Consider the following 16,644-nt stretch of genomic DNA (forward strand, 5'->3'; position numbering starts at 1 on the left):
TCCTTTTTAGGGCTGAATAGCATTCTACTTGATACATGTACCACATTTTGCTTATTCATCCACTGATGGACTTTTGAGCTGTTTCTTCATTTGGGGTATTATGAGTTCTACTACCTTATAACATCAATGTACATATATTTCCTTAAGTACCTCTTTTTTCAGATATGCCTAGCAATGGAATTATTGAGTCATATAATAGGTCTACGCTTAACTTTTTGAGAGACCACCAGACCTTTTCACCATACTTTTGCTATTTTATATTCCCACCAACAGTCTATGAAGCTTAACACTTGCTAGTTTCTGTTTTTATGTTTGTTTGAATTACAGCTATCCTAATGGGTTTCTTAATTGTAATTTTGATTTACATATCCCTAGTAGCTAATGATGTTGAGCATTTTCAGATGCTTGTTAGATATTTGTATATCTTTAGAAAAAGATATATTCAGGCCCTTTGCTCATTTTTGAATCAGGTTGTCTTTTTGATGTTAGATTTGTTTTTAAATTTCTTTTTATGTTCTTAATATTAGGACCTTGGAAAGCACTTTAAAAGCTGGAAAGCCTTAACTGTTGCTACTTATGATAAGTAGTATCAGAGAAAAATTGGAAGATCCACCATAGAAACGAGATCTGATCCATTTATAAACATTATTGCTTACTGCCTGTATTACCATCCTTTCAGGTTTGTTATTAAGCATATTTTACTTGTTTATTGGCTTATTATATCACCTGCCCTAATAGAAAGTTCATGAGAGAGTTATCCTGTTTAACTGTTGGGCCTACTGCTCTATTTTAGAACTTAGAACATTTATCAAATAAATGAAAAGAATGAATTACTTTTTTTTTTTTTTTTTTTTTTTTTGGTCTGAAGTAGGGACTTGCTCTAGCCCAGGCTGACCTGCAATTCACTATGTAGTTTCAGTGTGTGAAAAGTAAATAGCTTTCCCTGAAAACCAGACGGAACTAAAGTGTTAATACATATTCCAAAGGCTAGATGGCCATAAAAGAAATAGCAGAGGCATTCAGCCCAGATAAGCCTGACACCTTCCTTGATTAATGTACTCCCCTTAGCTCAGAAGGCCTTAAAGGTGAAGAAAACATATGCTTGCCTCTCTTAGGTAATCCTGGCTGAAGAAGCCTGTTATGCCCAGTTCTCGGTGCCCCCAGTGACCACCAAGGAGAACCAAACATGTATGCAAAGGCAAGGAGCTTTATTTTGGGCTTAAACTTGGACTCTTGACTTCACCAACACAGTCAACACAGTGGATCCATACAAGAACCCTGAGCAGTGGCGGGGGGGGGGGCAGGTTTTTTATAGGGATTTGAACAAAGAAGTAGGGGCATGGTTACATGATTGGTAGATTTAAGTAGTAACTGCACTTGTATTTTTCTGATAGGCTTAGGATGCTGGGGGGCAGAGCTGGTGGGCAGGGGGCTAGGGGAATTTCAAGCAGATTAGGTAACCCTTATTGTGATTGGCTATGTGTGTTTGAGGAACTTAAGCAAGTTGTCTTATGACTATAGAAATGTATGGCATAAGCAATTTGTGATCTTTTTTCAGTAACTGTTAAATTCTTATTTAAACCTTGCTGGGAAACAGAAACTTAGGCCTACTGGTGACTCTGAAGCCTGTCATGGCATCCCTCTGGTTCCTGAGTCCTTCAAAGACTATTCTAAACAAGGACACAAACAGATACAAGTTCCTTATCTACTGCACCTGGTACAGTCTGTTTGTTAGGATCCTCCTTGTAAGATTGAGCCCCAGGGTGGAGAAATGGCCTAGCAGTTAAGGTGTTTACCTGAAAAGGCAAAGGACCTCTGTTTGACTACCCAGAACCCATGTAAGCCAGATGCACAAGGTGGCACATGCTTCTGGAGATTTTTTTTCGCAGTGGCTGGAGGCCCTGATGTGACCATTCTCTCTCTCCCTCTCTCTTTCTCTCTCCTTTTTTCTCTCTCTTTCTCAAGTAAATAAATAAATACATTTTTGAAAAAGAAAATAAAAATGTTTGAATCCAGCCTAGCTCAGTGCTTCAGCCTTCATCCCACAGGAAGGCTGCTGCCCCTTGCTGTTCCTTTCAGTAAACAGTCTGTATTTAGAGATCAAATCCAGTGTTCTCTTTTGCTTTTCTCTTACACTTGCCTTACAGGGTGGCCTTGAATTCATGGTGATCCTCCTACCTCTTGCCTCCCAAGTGCTAGGATTAAAGGCATGTGCCTCACTCATGGCTACATTTAAAAAAAATATTTATTTACTTGAGATAGTGAGAGAGAGGTAAAGAGAGAGAGGAAAAATGGGTGTGCCAGAGCCTCCTGCTTCTGCAAACTCCAGATGTATGCACTATGTTGTGCATCTGGCTTTATGTGGGTACTGGAGAATAGAACCCTGGCCTTCATGCTTTGCAAGCAAGTGCCTTTAACTGCTGAGCCAATCTCTCCAGTCCATGAATTACTTTATAAAGCAGTAAATTTATTATTAGTACTTAAAAGTATTCATTCAGAATGGTCATTTAAAAATATTTTTATTTATTATTTGAGAGAGAGAGAGAGAGAAAGAAAAAGAAGAGACAGAAAGAGAGTATAGGTGTGCCAGGGCCTCTTGTCACTGTAAATGAACTCCAGATACATGTGCCACTTCATCTGTTTGGGTACTGGGGAATCAAACCTGGGCCACTGGGCTTTCAGGATTTCCAAGCAAATGCCTTTAGCTGTTCTGACCCATCTCTGTAACCCCCCGGGATAGTAAGTTTAAACATACAAATCTTTATGTTTTGTCAGTATAAAATTAATTTGTGTGACTGTTATAATTTGGTTATTTTGTTTTGATGGTCTCAAACGTGCTTTGCAGCTAAAGATGACCTTGAAATCCTAATCTTCTTACCACCACTTCCCAAATGCTGGGATAACAGGCAACTGCTACCATACCCAACTGTGTGAATCTTTAAGTGAAACATTTGATTTTGAGGAAACTTTCCAGGCTTATACTAGGTTTAAAAAGAATCTAAGTTTAAGAATATATAGAAATGAAGAAAATTTTTTTAAGTTCTTTAAATTTGTTCTGATTTTAAACTTTAGGCTATTAGCAGTAAAACGAAAGATAGGTTTTAATTGTGTTAGAGGAAAAATTTAGAGAATCATTTTCTTCTCAAATAACATAGGTATTAGTAGACCATCCTATTGCTTACCAGATCTGGTTTTAGCTATAGCCCATGTGACTCGCTTTGGCAAATGAAATGGAGAGAGGGACCGGGGTCATTCGTTGCTGGTACCTAATCATTCTCCCTGTTATGTGGAGGTACCCTAACATTTTTCTGGAATGTTGATCTTGACCCAGGGAAGAGTTTCCCCCAGCATCTTAGAACTATAATTGACTGTTTTTTAAAAAAATATTTTTACTTATTTGCAAGGAAAGAGAGCTAGTATGGGCATGACAGGGCTTCTTTAAATTCACTGAAGTTTTGAAAAATATTTTTATTTATTTATTTGCAAGGAGAGAGAAAGAGAGACAGAATGGGCATTCTAGCGTCTCCTGCCACTATAATCAAACTTCAGAAGCATGGCTTTATGCATATACTTGGGAACTGAACCCAGGCCATCAGGTTTTGTAAGCCAGCACCTAAACCCCTGAGCCATCTCTCCACCCTAAAACATGATTTTGCCTACATTTTGAATGGAAAATTAAAATAACTTATACCTGTAAAGTTTTATAATAAAATATTATGTCTGCAGAGCATACATGGGTCACATCTGTAATCCCAGAACTCAGCAGGCAGAGAAAGATCACCATGAGTTTGAAACCAGCCTGGGCTATAGAGTGAATTCAAGCCTAGCTGGACTAAAAAGTGAGATCCTGTCTCAAAAAACAAAACAGGGGCTGGAGGGATTGCTTAATGGTTAAGGCACTTGCTTGCAAAGGCTAATGGCCCAAGTTAAATACTCCAGTACCCACGTAATGCCAGATGCACAAAGTGGTGTGTGTATCTGGTTTGTTTGCAGGTGGCTGTTTTTCTTCTCTTTCTCTTTCTTTCTCTGCTTGCAAATAAATAAAAAATATTGTTTAAAAACAAACAAAAAGAAACCTACATTATTTCTAAAGAAGACAAATCAGTATTTCAGTTTTAAAAATGGAGAGTAATTACATAGTGAATTCCAGGTCAGCCTGGGCTAGAGCGAGACCCTATCTCAAAAAAACAAAACAAGAGCTGGGCATGGTGGCACATGCCTTTAATCCCAACACTTGGGAGGCAGAGGTAGGAGGACTGCCATTAGTTCAAGGCCACCCTGAGACTTCATAGTGAATTCCAAGTCAGCCTGGACTAGAGTGAGTCTACCTCAAAAAACGAAAAACAAAAAACAAAAATAAAAACCAAACAAACAAGAGAGTAAATAGTATGTTACAGACATGATAATGATAAATACTAGGTTACTTTAAATCAATGTGGATTCTAATGTGAAGGTAAATGTCAACAATAATGCTGCTGAGATACTTGGGGATAATTCTGAATTGTCATTACTACTAACTGAAGTGACTTTTGCCTTTCACTAAAATGTCTTCTTCAACAATCTCTCTATATTTAGAAGGCTTTCCTGGGCCATCTTGTTTTTCCATTAAAGGTTAAGAATTTGAAATTGTGAGGTAGGTATTTATAGTGAAACTCAATACTTGATGTTCCCATTTTTGGAATAATTAATTGTGCTTTATTAGGAGAAAGCACCTAGGTGTGGGGCCCTCCTTTTGGAAGAAAAATTTCAAACTTATGTGGGAGAGTAATGGGAAAGGAGAGGTAAGTCATCCATCAAATTATGGTTTAAGTACTATTATCTGTGATAAAGGAAGCAAGATTATGGACTCCAATGAGAAGCTTCCACTAGTCTTTGGCCTAAAGTGAAGCTACACTCATCAAAATCCCTCTAAATTAACAATGCTTATCTCCTTTAACCTATCCTGATTTCAACCTCCTTTGGCAAATCTGGTTTGCTTTTTGAGAAGGCAGCAAGAACCAAGGACAATCAAAATCTATCAATAAGACAAGGAGAGATAGCTGACTCTCTGGCAGGAGTTGAACCACCCCTTGCACAGAAGCTAGGGCCCAAAACCACAGAGGAATTGACAAGATGAGCAAGACTGCAGGGCTGCTTCCACTGCAAGCCTGACAACCTGCACCAGGGAGATGGAGACAGATAGTGAAGATGCTCAAAATGCACCAAAGCAGAAATCCAAAAGCTGCTGAGAGCTCAACACTTAAGTAGACTTAAAGCACACCCACCAAGGCACAGGAAATTTTATGAAAGAGGGGGCAGAAAGAATGTCAAGGTCAGCTGGGCGTGGTGATGCACACCTTTAATTCCAGCACTCAGGAGGCAGAGGTAGGAGGATCTCCTTGAGTTGGAGGTCACCTTGAGGCTACATAATGAATTCCAGGTCAGCCTGAGCTAGAGTGAGACCCTACCTCCAACAAACAAACAAAAAGTAAAAGCCATAGGGTGGGAAGGAATATCCAGAGGCACAATGACCGCCCCCCACAATGACTGACTGCTGCTCTCACAACTCCTAACTCACAACCATGGTGAATGCCAGCAATCCCACTAAGGAGGGCTCTGAGTGAAGGGAGGAGAGAAATGATGGTACCAACACATGATGTATCCATGCAAAGTTTGTACTTAATTATAAAAAAAAAGAAAAAAGGATTTTTAGATGAACACTAAAACCAAACAAACAAAGCAATACTGCAGCACACAATCACCATTGTATGTCAATGTCATCCCTTTGGACTTCTTGGGTTTCAGATCCATAAGGTAAATACATTTCATCTCTAAGATTTTTTTTTTTCAGCTAGCATGGTGGTAGTGCCCTAGTACTGGGGAGGTGGAGGTTTGAGACATGAGGACTCCTAGGGCTTGCTGGCTCCTAGTTTAGGCAAATCTGTGAGCTCTAGGTTCAGGGAGAAATCCTGTTTCAAAAAATAAGTTGGAAAGCAATTGAGGAAGACACCTGACTTTATTTTCTGGCCTTCATAAACACATGTGTGCCCACATACATATGAACATGCATGCACACATATGAATACATACAACAGTATCATATATACATGTACAATACGTCACAGTGAAGCCCATTATTATGTACAGCTAATATATGGTAACGATAAGGAAAAAAATAAACATTAATATTAAATTCAAACTAAAGATGAACAACTAAAAGAATGAATCATCTTCAGTTTGCTGTGACAATTTCACTTCGTTTTAAAGTATTTCAATAAATATATACAAAAATACAAACCCATCAGACTATGTTCTATGAATGTAAGATAGAGGCATCAAACAAGGGACAGTATTTTTTTTATACAGGTAATCATCTCTTTAGAGAAGACTGCCCTGGGATTTTTTTTTCCCCCCTTCCAAGGTCATTCTTCCCTCTGGATGCCCCCAGTGCTTACAGAATACCTTACAGAACTGGGAGAAAGTCAGTTTCTCTAGTCCTTGTTTTCTTCAGAGTGTTTCTATTCGTGCTTATGGTGATTCACCATCTTTTCTCCGCAGTAAAAGTGGTTTCAGAATTTCTACACAGCCTTGGGGAAAGTGGGGGTTGGTGGCGGGGCGTTGGAGTGCTGGCCTGTTAGAGGGGCGCTGGAACTTAATGAAAATCCCAGGAAACAGCCTCAGAAGACGGCGGGGTGGGGGAAGAACTCAAGTCATCCTAGGTCCAGGTAGACAGCGGCCGGGGTGACTCCTATCCCCCCACCCCGAGTGTCCGATGACCTGGCTCGGGTTAAAGGTGAGCACGTGCCTGGGCTGGAGGCAGGAGCTGGATAAACCACTTGTGGGGTGTGCTGCCAACTACACCGGGGAAAAGATGAAAAAGCATTCAGCAAGAAGGAATACATTAACCTGTCACAGAAGCGTGCCTGACTACTCTCCCCCTCGCCCAAAGTTTCCCTTGGAGAGGTCACCGTCATCCTTTTGCTAGTGGAACGTACCAGGGACATCATCACGGAGCAAACCTCCCCAAACAACACCCTCCACCGCGCAATCAACGCAAACATCGCGGGCGAAAAGACTGCGAGTCAAGGAGAGAATAAGGTTGTCCTTTTCCATGCGATAATCGAATTAGCCTCAAATTAATCGTGAAATTGGCCCTCCCCAGCTGTGGGGCACAAAGCCCCCATTGTCCTTTTGCTCCGGCTGCAGCGGCGGTAGTGAGGCTCACGGCGCCCAGGCCAGGCCCCACGGCGGGGGAGGCGATCTGGGCAGGGCCGGGCCGAGCCGGGCCGGGCCTGGGCTGCCGGGAGAGCGTACCCGCGCCCCAGGGTCCGCGCAGGCTCAGGGTGGGCGGTGGCCGAGCCTCGGGCTGGGCGCTGAGCGCGCGCGAAGGCTGGAGCCGGAGGGAGCGCGTGCACGCGCGCGCCCGCCCCGCCCGAGCCGCGGCCGCGCGCCCCTCTCCCCGCCCTCGCCCCTTCGCGGCCCGCTTTCTCCTCCCCTCCTCCCCCGCCCCCCGCGCGCCCGCCCAGCCCCCGGAATCTGTGCAGCTGTTGCTGTGCGGGCTGCGGATTCCTCCAGTCCCTCCCTCGGCCGCCTCTGCTCTCGGAGCGAGCGCGCAGTCCCGCGCAGCAGCGCCCCCCGGTCCCGTCCTGTGAGCCCCGGCCCCAGCCGCCGACAAGCCCCGCGGAGTCGTCCTCCCGGCCCGCCCGCCCGGCCGCCGAGGAGCGGGAGGAGGACGGGACCCCGGCGCCCCCACCCCACCCTTGGAGGTAGGTCGGGGGCCCGAGGCAGGAAGATGCCAACTCACTGGGGCTCGCTGTCCCCGGGATGGGCTCCGCCGGTCTGCGACGTGCGTGCGGAGGAGGGGCGAGGGGCGCGGGCCGGGGCCGAAGGGCCCTGCTGTCTCCCCTGCCCCGCGTCCGAGGAGCGGCGGTGGAGGGGGGCGGGAGGCCGTGGGTCAGGGCGGCGGGGCGCGGAGAGCCTGGTGCTTGGGGGTCTCGCCGGTGTCGGGGTGGTGCGGGGGAAGGGCCGGCGGGCCCCGCAGTGAGGCGGCCGCAGTCGCGCTGTGCGCACCGCAGCGCAGCGCAGCGGCGCCGGGTTCTCGATTCCTGCCTCCTAGGGGAGAGTGCGGGGGTGCATGGCGAGGGGGATATTTTCAGGTGCCCTTTCCCCGGCCCTGCGGGCCCGGGCGGAGGCGACGTGGACAGGGGCCTAGCTCCAAGCGTAACGGTACCGGGGGTGCTGCCAGGCGTGGTCCGGGCTCCGCCGCGCTGCAGCTGAGCGCCCCGCCCGCCCGCCGCCCCCTCAGCGCCGCTCCAGGCTGGGTGTGAGCCGCCCGGGGCGCCCTAGCTGCCGCCGTCCCCGCCGCGTCTGCCCTTCGAAGGCTCCTGCCACCCAGTCTTCAACAGGTCTGCATCCGCGAGAACCCTTCAGGCCTGTCTTCGGGAGGTGGGCTGGAAGGCGCTGGTCCCCTGCGCCACGCCCGAGGCGGTCTTTGGTGGTGGTGGGGTGAGCTTCCCTTTGTTTTTGTGATAGGAAAGGTGCCAGGTGCTGCCATGAGATGGGGCGAGGGAAGGATGAGCTGAACAAGAACCATTATCCGTTCATTTTGTTTTGTTTTATTTTATTTATTTTTTTCCCCAATCAAGCTAGACCAGACAGTGAGCTGGCAGAAAAATGAGTGTTGGGGATGCTTCGGAGGAGGAGAGAAATGGATTCGGTGGATTTATTTGGGCGGGATGTGCGGTTTTGGCAAGATGGATGTCTCGCGGTGTCCTCGCTAGCCGTGATGCAGCACAATGCTGCAGTATCGCAGACTCCCCTGGTTCTCGCTGGCCGGGCTTGGCAAGGCCACTCGGCGCCTGCGGCCCCCGCCGGGCCCCACCCAGGCTCGGGCTGCCTAGGGCCGGCGCCTGGAGCTGCTTATCCGTTGTCATGCAGTTTCATCTGGATGTGGCGTCAGGAGGACCAGATTACTTAGGTGTGAGGGGGCGATTCTCCCTTGTTTTGGGGTCGAGCCCTCCTGACTGCGGAGTCGAAGGGGTGCCGTGCAGCACAGATGGGTGCGGGTGGATTTCTGATCTGTGATCCAGGGTCAGAACCGGAGGGAGGGAGGGAGGGAGGGAGGGAGAGAGGGAGGGAGGGAGGGAGGGACGGAGGAAGGGGCCCCCAGAAAGACGCGGCCCCGCGGGGTGCCCAGGCAGTGGTGCATTTTGTGTGGGAGCCGAAGCTTTTCTGTGCATTACCCATAATCTATACACAACCCAGCTTTGCACTGGTTTCTTCAGTTGTTTATTCACAGCTAGGACAGTACCGGTCTCTGTCTAATCAGTTCTAAGAAATTAATTCTTCCTATAAAAAAGCACTTCTCAAATGAAGCGATTAATACATTTTAGTTCTCAAATTCATGAGGACATTTATAAAAATTTTAGCATTCGTTGGTTGTTTAAAAAGGAAATTAAGTTTTTGATAGTAAATAATTCTTTGAACCTGTTTTTTTTTAATTTGCTTTTTCTGCAAGTCAAGTACAATTACATATTTGGGCTCTTTGTTAAGGATTATTAGGTTAATGTCATGATTAATGATAAATTGGTTTGACTTAAGAACCAGACAGACTTCTGTTAATAGTCAAGTTAAATCACCAGCCGTGACTGATGGAAGTATGATGGCTACAGGGTGCACTGATGGTTGTTTGTGTTTATTTTTGTGTATGTATTTTATACATGTCTCTGGGAGAGGTTGACTGCTGGGAGGAGGTTGATGCCTCTGTTGGTGTCTAGTGAGAAGAGATGATTGCCAGTGTTTAGTCTCTGCTAGCACACAGGAAATACCCTTTCAAACTGCCATTTCTGTATTTCACTTATTCATTGTGTGATGGCAAGTGGGATATATTTTAAATACATTCTAGCCTTTCCTAACATGTGTAAGTAAACAGGCAAATTTCAGTATGTTAACTGGAAGAGGTCAGACTTCCAAAGGCAAGGGCGTGCCTGCTTTTACTGTTATTTTTCTTAATCTCTGATGAATCCATTAGTGCAGAAAAGAAGTAGCACTGCATGTAGTATGCTTTAGTTTGAGTTCTATAATACAGGGCCCTTAAAAGGTGGAATTTTTTAGCAGGGTGTGGTGGCACATGCCTGTTATCCCAGCACTGGGAAGGCAGAGGTAGGAGGATCAGTGAGTTGTAGGCAGCATGGGACTACAGAGTGAGTGCCTATCAGCCTGGGCTAGAGTGAAACCCTACTTTGGGTGCGGGGAGGAACTTTTTGAATTTGGGTTTCACTGCTTGTATAAAGTTGTGTTTTCATAAAGCTTTTTAGTGTTGTTGGCATGGATTATCCAGATATTTTGGAATTCCTGTGTTGTAAAAATATTATGTTGATGTCACAGGAAGTTCTGACTTACACATGAGGGGCACAACTATGTCTCCTTGCAGTGGTCAAACCTTCGCTTGAGACAGCAGTATTAAGGTAGGGAAGGAGCTGTTAATCCTTGATTATCATTCATGTGTGAGGAGGGTCAGTGGAGAGACACTCTTGGAGACAAGTAACATCTCTATGATGTTGTAGGAGTAAGTGAGTAGACTTCAGTCTCTATTGGTGACAGAGGAGGCCTGGCATTGACAAGTTTCCTGGAAGAGACTTGATTACTTTTTGATGTGTGAAAGTATGACTTTCCATGTAGAAGTATTATTTTGAGATTGAAAAATTTTACTTCCAAACAAACTTAGATTGACATGATGAGTGGAATTCACCTGATGTAACCTTTGTTAAAATAATTTATGCTTTTAAAGAGTATATTTCTACATATTTAGTTTTGAAACATTCTTGCTATGTTGTTCATGCTGGTCTCAAACTTGTGGTCTCAAATAATCCTCTTATCTCAGCCTCCTGAATAGGAAGGATCCCAGGCTCACATCCCTCTTGGCTAGCAACATGTCTTTATAGATAGATATTAAAGCATACATTTTAATTACTTCTACTCATTTTTTTCATGTGCAGTGATGTGATACTTCTCTTAGTAAGCACTTCCTCTTACCCTGATCAACATCTTTATTGTAATGGGGCTTTACAATAATCTGTGACTTTCCTTCTGGTAGCCCTGCTTTTACTCCTGGACAGTGGGGAATGCAAGCCATCCTTCTGTGAGGAACAGGTTGAAGGGTCAGCTGCAAAAGCCCCTTCTGTAGCTCTCTGGGTTTCTCTTGCATGTTTCTGCACATTTTCTCCAAGCACCTTTTCTTCAGAAAGACCTACTTAAGTAGGTACTCTAGTTTTCCTGGTGACAGTAGGGCTGTATTTAAACTTACATAGTGTAGGGAAAACACCACCAATCGTTTTTGAACCTAATGAGTAAAACCCCAATTAGATATACATGTTTCCTATTTGAGAACATCTCTGAAGAAGGCATTTTGATAATGACTTTTGCTATCATAGCGACAGCCATGGACCAGCTTAAGCCCCATTCCAGACTTTCCTTGTCAGTGTCTGCATTTTAATAAAATTATTAACTGGGATGGAGTGATGGCTTAGTGGTTAAAGCATTTGCCTGTGAAGCCTAAGCACCTAAGTTCAATTTCCCATAAGCCAGGTGTACAAGGTGGCACATTTCATTTGCAGTGGCTAGAGGTCATGGCATGCCCCTTCTCTCACACGCTTGTACTCTCTCTATGTCTCTCTCCCCCTCCCTTCCTTTTTTACTCTGCCTCTTTCTCACTCTCAAATAAGTAAGTAAAATATTTAAAAATATCAATTGATGTGTGTGAACATTCAACTTTGCTCTACTCTTTCAGCTATGAGACCTCAATATCAAAAGCTTCCTATTTTTATCTTTCTTTTGCTGAAGTAGCAGCCCACATGCTGTGTGTGTGTGTGTGTGTGTGTATCTCCATGGAAAAGAAAGTATTGTACTTAATGTTGAGTTATTTAATATAGAATTACTTTATAAAGTGCTTCCTTAATTCTGACTTTGGAGAGTCTTATTTACCATTAGTTATTTAGATTAATCAGTGTTCCAGGCTATTTCCTAAAATAGCTCTAAAATTAAGCAGCAGTTGTCTATGGGTCTCCCCTCATGCTAAGAGGGCTGTGGATCCCAGGCAGCAGAGCTGGAGCCCAGGCAGGGCAAAAGTGAGCTCAGGGTCCTAACTGCTCTCTCTGGCATCTGAGTCTGCCTCCTCCTCTAGTCTCTTTTTAAAGATGTGGTTTTAAAAAATTATATTTAGTAGATACAAAATGATGTTTCTAAAATATATGTTAAGGAATCACAAGCCAGTGAACAGGCAGCATTGCCTAGCTCAGGAAGAACTTTACCTTACCCTGTGAGACCTTCTGTCTCCCATCTGAAGGGAGCCTCATGCTGACTTTTTGTCTTATTGTCTGTGGCTTAGCCTGTTTAAATATTTTTGCTTTTGCATGTTTTTTATTTTATGCAAGCAACATGTTTCTGACTTGTATTTTTAACATATTTTATATATTTGACAGAAAAAGAGGGAGGGAGGGAGGGAGAGAGAGAGAGAGAGAGAGAGAGAGAGAGGGAGGGAGGGAGGGAGGGAGGGAGGGAGAGAAGGAGAGAGAGAGAGAGAGAGAGAGAGAGAGAGAGAGAGAGAGAATGAACGAGTCCGGGCCTCCAGCCACTGCAAATGAATTCTAGATGTGTGCACCCCCTTGTGCATCTGGCTAACATGGCTCCTGGGGAACTGAACCTGGTTCCTTTGGCTTTGCAGGCAAACACCTTAATCTCTAAGCCATCCCTCCAGCCCTGACTTGCATATTTTAAATTAACTTCAAGTTCCAAGATTCATCATAATAAATGCTGTATCTTATTCATTTTCATTGCTCTGTATTATTCTGCCAGTTTATTCATTCATCCTCTCATAGTGGAGATTTGGATTGATTCCATTTTTTTTTAACTGTTATAAAAGGTCACATATATGAATGGTTCTAGCACCTGTCTTTTTGTGTACGTTGGGGTGGGGGAGGACATACAGTGTCTCTGAAAAATGAATTTTGATGGATCATAGAGTATATCCATTGTCAGTCTTACTAGATGGTGGTGGACGTTTTCCAGAGGCAACACAGTCTGTGTTCTCAGGAGTGGTTATGGATATGTTGCACTTGGAAGTTCATTTACATAGCTTATCCAGTCAATGGTTGTGAAAAGTTATTTTGTACCTTTTTTTTTTTTTTTTTGAGGCAGTGTCTTGCTCTATCTCAGGCTGACCTGGAATTCATTCTGTAGTTTCAGGGTGGCCTCAAAGTCACAGCAGTCCTCCTACCTCTGCTCCTGTGTGTTGGGATTAAAGGTATCTGCCACCATGCCTGGCATCTTGTATGTTTTATTTGGAATTTTCCTGATTCTTGAGGTTAACTATTGATTTATATTCCTGACAATTTAGACTCATCATTTGTGAAGTACTGAAGTATTGTGAAGGTTTAATCTTTAGCCCATTTTTTTTTTCTTGTTGATATGTAGGAGTCTATAGGTGGTTTGCCTGTCAGTCCCTTATTGATATTACTACAAAAATTGTTTTCTAGCTTGTATTTTTAAGAAAGTTTTTGTTTTCCTTCGATAAACAGTCATCTGTAATTTTGGTAGAACCATAATCAGTTTTTGTATTTTCAGGGTCTGACTGTCAGACCTATGTAAACCCAAATCCTAATACCCTTGTACATGAGCCATATGGCTACATCTGGGAGTGGCCGGCCAGCCTTGGCCTGCTAACTGTCAAGACCACAGTTCTCCATCAGAAACCCAAAATATTATTACTTCCTCACATAGTTATTATGAAATAGCAGTATAGAGTGCTAGATGCATAGTAGACATTTAGTTGTTATAGCTCTTTTTGTTTCTCCTGGGAATGCCTAATTTATATATCACATGGTTTGCAAAACACTACCTGTTGCAGTCAGATTGTTGCTGGCAGAAAATACCCAACAAAAGCAGTTTGTTGGAGGAAAGGATTTATTTTGGCTTATGGACTCCATGATGGCAGTGGAAATGATGGCACAGAGGGTAGACATCACCTCCTGGCCAACATCAGGTGGATAACAGCAGCAGGAGAGTGTGCCACACACTGGCAAAGGAAAACTGGCTGTAACACTCATGTGCTGGTCCCCAAGTCTGACAACTGTAACCAGTGACAAGTCTCCAAGTCTGATAAATCTAACTAGTGAGGAGTCTCTGGAGTTGTAATTCCGCCCCTCCAGCTAGGCTTCTTGCAGTCCCAGGAAACGTCATCCCGTGCTGGCAGCATTCCTTGGCAGCCATCCCATAGTCCTAGTGCCTCCACTGGGTCTCTACTGCAATGTACAGTTCATCCTCATGGATCCATCAGGCCTCCACGCAGGTAATCCAACAAGCCTGCTTCATACTGTCCATGGCCATTTCCAAAAATACAAGACTGTGTTGCAAAGTCTTCTCTTTACTACGTTTGTTACACTCTATAGTACCAGGTAGGCTACCAACTTGATAATCAAGGGGAGAATAAAGCAGACTTTGAAGAACAGGACATTCCTTTAGCATCCAGGCCCCTTCAAAAGAGTCTGCATTCTTCCTGTTGTCCCAATGCAGATCAGTTGGCCCAACTCAATGGTGTAATCTCAAACAATTGCAGCTGATTATTTTTCCACTTAACTTGGTAGCTAGATTATTCTTTTTGGACTTCCATGAAATGGGAGCTCTGTATCACCTATTTGGATTACTGCAAATTTAGTATGAAACCATATATATATATGTATATACACACACATATATATGTATGTATATATGTATATATGCACATACATACATATATACATACACACACACACACACACACACACACACACACATATATAAAATGTTAGAAACCTTTAATGTTTATGTTATTTGTGCATGCATACATGTTTGTGTTTAGGGGCACACACCTGTGGAAGCCAGAGGCTGACTCTGTTTCTCTCCACTTTGTTTTTGAGACAAGGTCTTTCTCACCAAACCTCTCACTGACTTGGCCAGTCTAGCTTGTCAGTGAGTTGGGGGTGGGGATGGTGGGCTGTCTCTACCTCCCTACTTTTGGGATTACAGGAACATACTACCACACTCACCATGTTATGTGGGCTCTGAGGACCTGCACTCAGGTCTTCCTGCTTGCACAGCAAGCCCTTTACTTGCTTAGTCACCTCCTCAGTCACCCTCCTTTTTATAAAAGACTGGGCTGCCCTCAAAAGTCACTTTGTAGCCAAGAATGACCTCGAACTCCTGAGTGCTGGGATTACAGGCCTTAGCTACCATGCCTGGTCTGCATGTGCTGGGGATCCAACCCAAGGCTTTATACATGGTAGGCAAGCACTGTACTAGCTGAGCTGCATCCCCAGCCCTGTTTATATCTTTCTTATTGAAATTCCATATGTAGTTGATTAACCAAAAGAAATAATTAATAAGGACAGAGGGGTTTTGCACACGCATGTGTGTTGTGCATGTGTATATGAGTGCATGTGGTTGCACATGCACGTGTGTGCACATACAGACAGAGTTTGATGTCAGGAATGTTCCTTGATTGCTCTCTTAGTTTTGCCCGGAGTCTCTCACTTGAGCCCAGAGCTCGTGATTTAGTGAGTTAGCTAGCTGGCTTGCCTGTGGAATTCCCTATCTCCACTTCCCATGCACTACAATTATAGGCCACTATTCCCAGTTGGCATTTAATGGATGCTGGGTGTCTGACTGATCCTCATGCTTCCATGGCAAGTATGTTACTGACTAAGCTGTGTATTTGTAAAAATTAGCTTTGGACATTTCCATGTATGTATATATTTGCATTGATAGTAGGGCAGAAGTTCTTATGTTTTTTAAATAACATTAATTATGAGTAAGCATAATGTTTTTTGTAGGGTATAAATTGATACATCTGTGGGATGGAATTCCATGTGTGGTACTTAAAATAAGGATTAAGAAGAGTATTGAAATGATAAAATGCTAACTATCTGATGTTCATTGGAAATAATCTGCACTGTGTAATGCATTATAACTTCAGTTATAGTAAGTAAAAAGCTGGAAGGAAATACATTCGACTTTAATGGTTTACTTTGGATAATGGGTTGATGGATAATTTTCCTCTATGAAAGGAAATTTCTGTGACCTAATGCTTTTTATTTTGAGTTTTGTAACTCAATAGCAGAATCTAAGGGCCAGTTAATTTTTTGTTGTTGTTGTTTGGAGATAGGGCTTTTGCTGTGTAGCTTGAGTTCTCCTTGAACTCTTGGTCCTCTTCCTTCCAAAATGCTGGGGTTATAGGCATGAGCAGCACTTAATTTTTAAGTTTTTGTGTGCAGTATGTATGGTATGCTTATAGTGAACACACATGTGGGTATATAGATGTGCTTGCCCTATACTCATATGTGCAGGGTCAGAGGAGGATGTTGGGTGTCTTCCATCACAGATGAGTCTCACAGAGCTAGTGTTTTAGGTCAGACTGGCTGACAGAAGGCACTAGCAATTCTCTCAGTTTTGTACCCCACAGGACTGGGATTAAAGGTACCCAGGTTTTTACTTGCTGGGACTTGAACTTGGGGTGAATTAGACCCTCCAAGATCTTTATACTCACCCTTCCTTGCTGAGACATCTTTTTGGCCCCCCAACCCTTAAATTTTGAAAAAAGAAAATCTTTCCAATCCTAAGATCATTATTAAGGAA

At 43.9% G+C, this 16,644-nt stretch overlaps 1 protein-coding gene and 1 long non-coding RNA gene across 3 annotated transcripts in view; one reads left to right on the forward strand and one right to left on the reverse strand.

The window, feature by feature from the left end:
* Positions 1-5,976: 5,976 nt before the first annotated feature.
* LOC123460032 lies at positions 5,977-7,240 on the reverse strand. Its single transcript, XR_006636742.1, has 2 exons — positions 6,975-7,240; positions 5,977-6,834 (listed from the first exon to the last, which is right to left on the reverse strand). It is a non-coding gene; the product is annotated as an uncharacterized LOC123460032 (long non-coding RNA).
* Positions 7,241-7,632: 392 nt separating this feature from the next.
* Sptbn1 (spectrin beta, non-erythrocytic 1) overlaps positions 7,633-16,644 on the forward strand; it is a 239,020-nt gene continuing 230,008 nt past the window's right edge. Inside the window, exon 1 of one of the 2 annotated variants that reach the window (XM_004668948.2) lies at positions 7,633-7,745. The gene's annotated coding sequence lies outside the window, so the exon portion shown is untranslated. Of the gene's footprint in view, positions 7,746-8,293; positions 8,385-16,644 lie in introns of those variants that run through there. The other variant, XM_045146796.1, reaches the window with a different exon arrangement.

Source organism: Jaculus jaculus, chromosome 4 (genome assembly GCF_020740685.1).
Source record: "Jaculus jaculus isolate mJacJac1 chromosome 4, mJacJac1.mat.Y.cur, whole genome shotgun sequence".
Classification (NCBI taxonomy): domain Eukaryota; kingdom Metazoa; phylum Chordata; class Mammalia; order Rodentia; family Dipodidae; genus Jaculus; species Jaculus jaculus.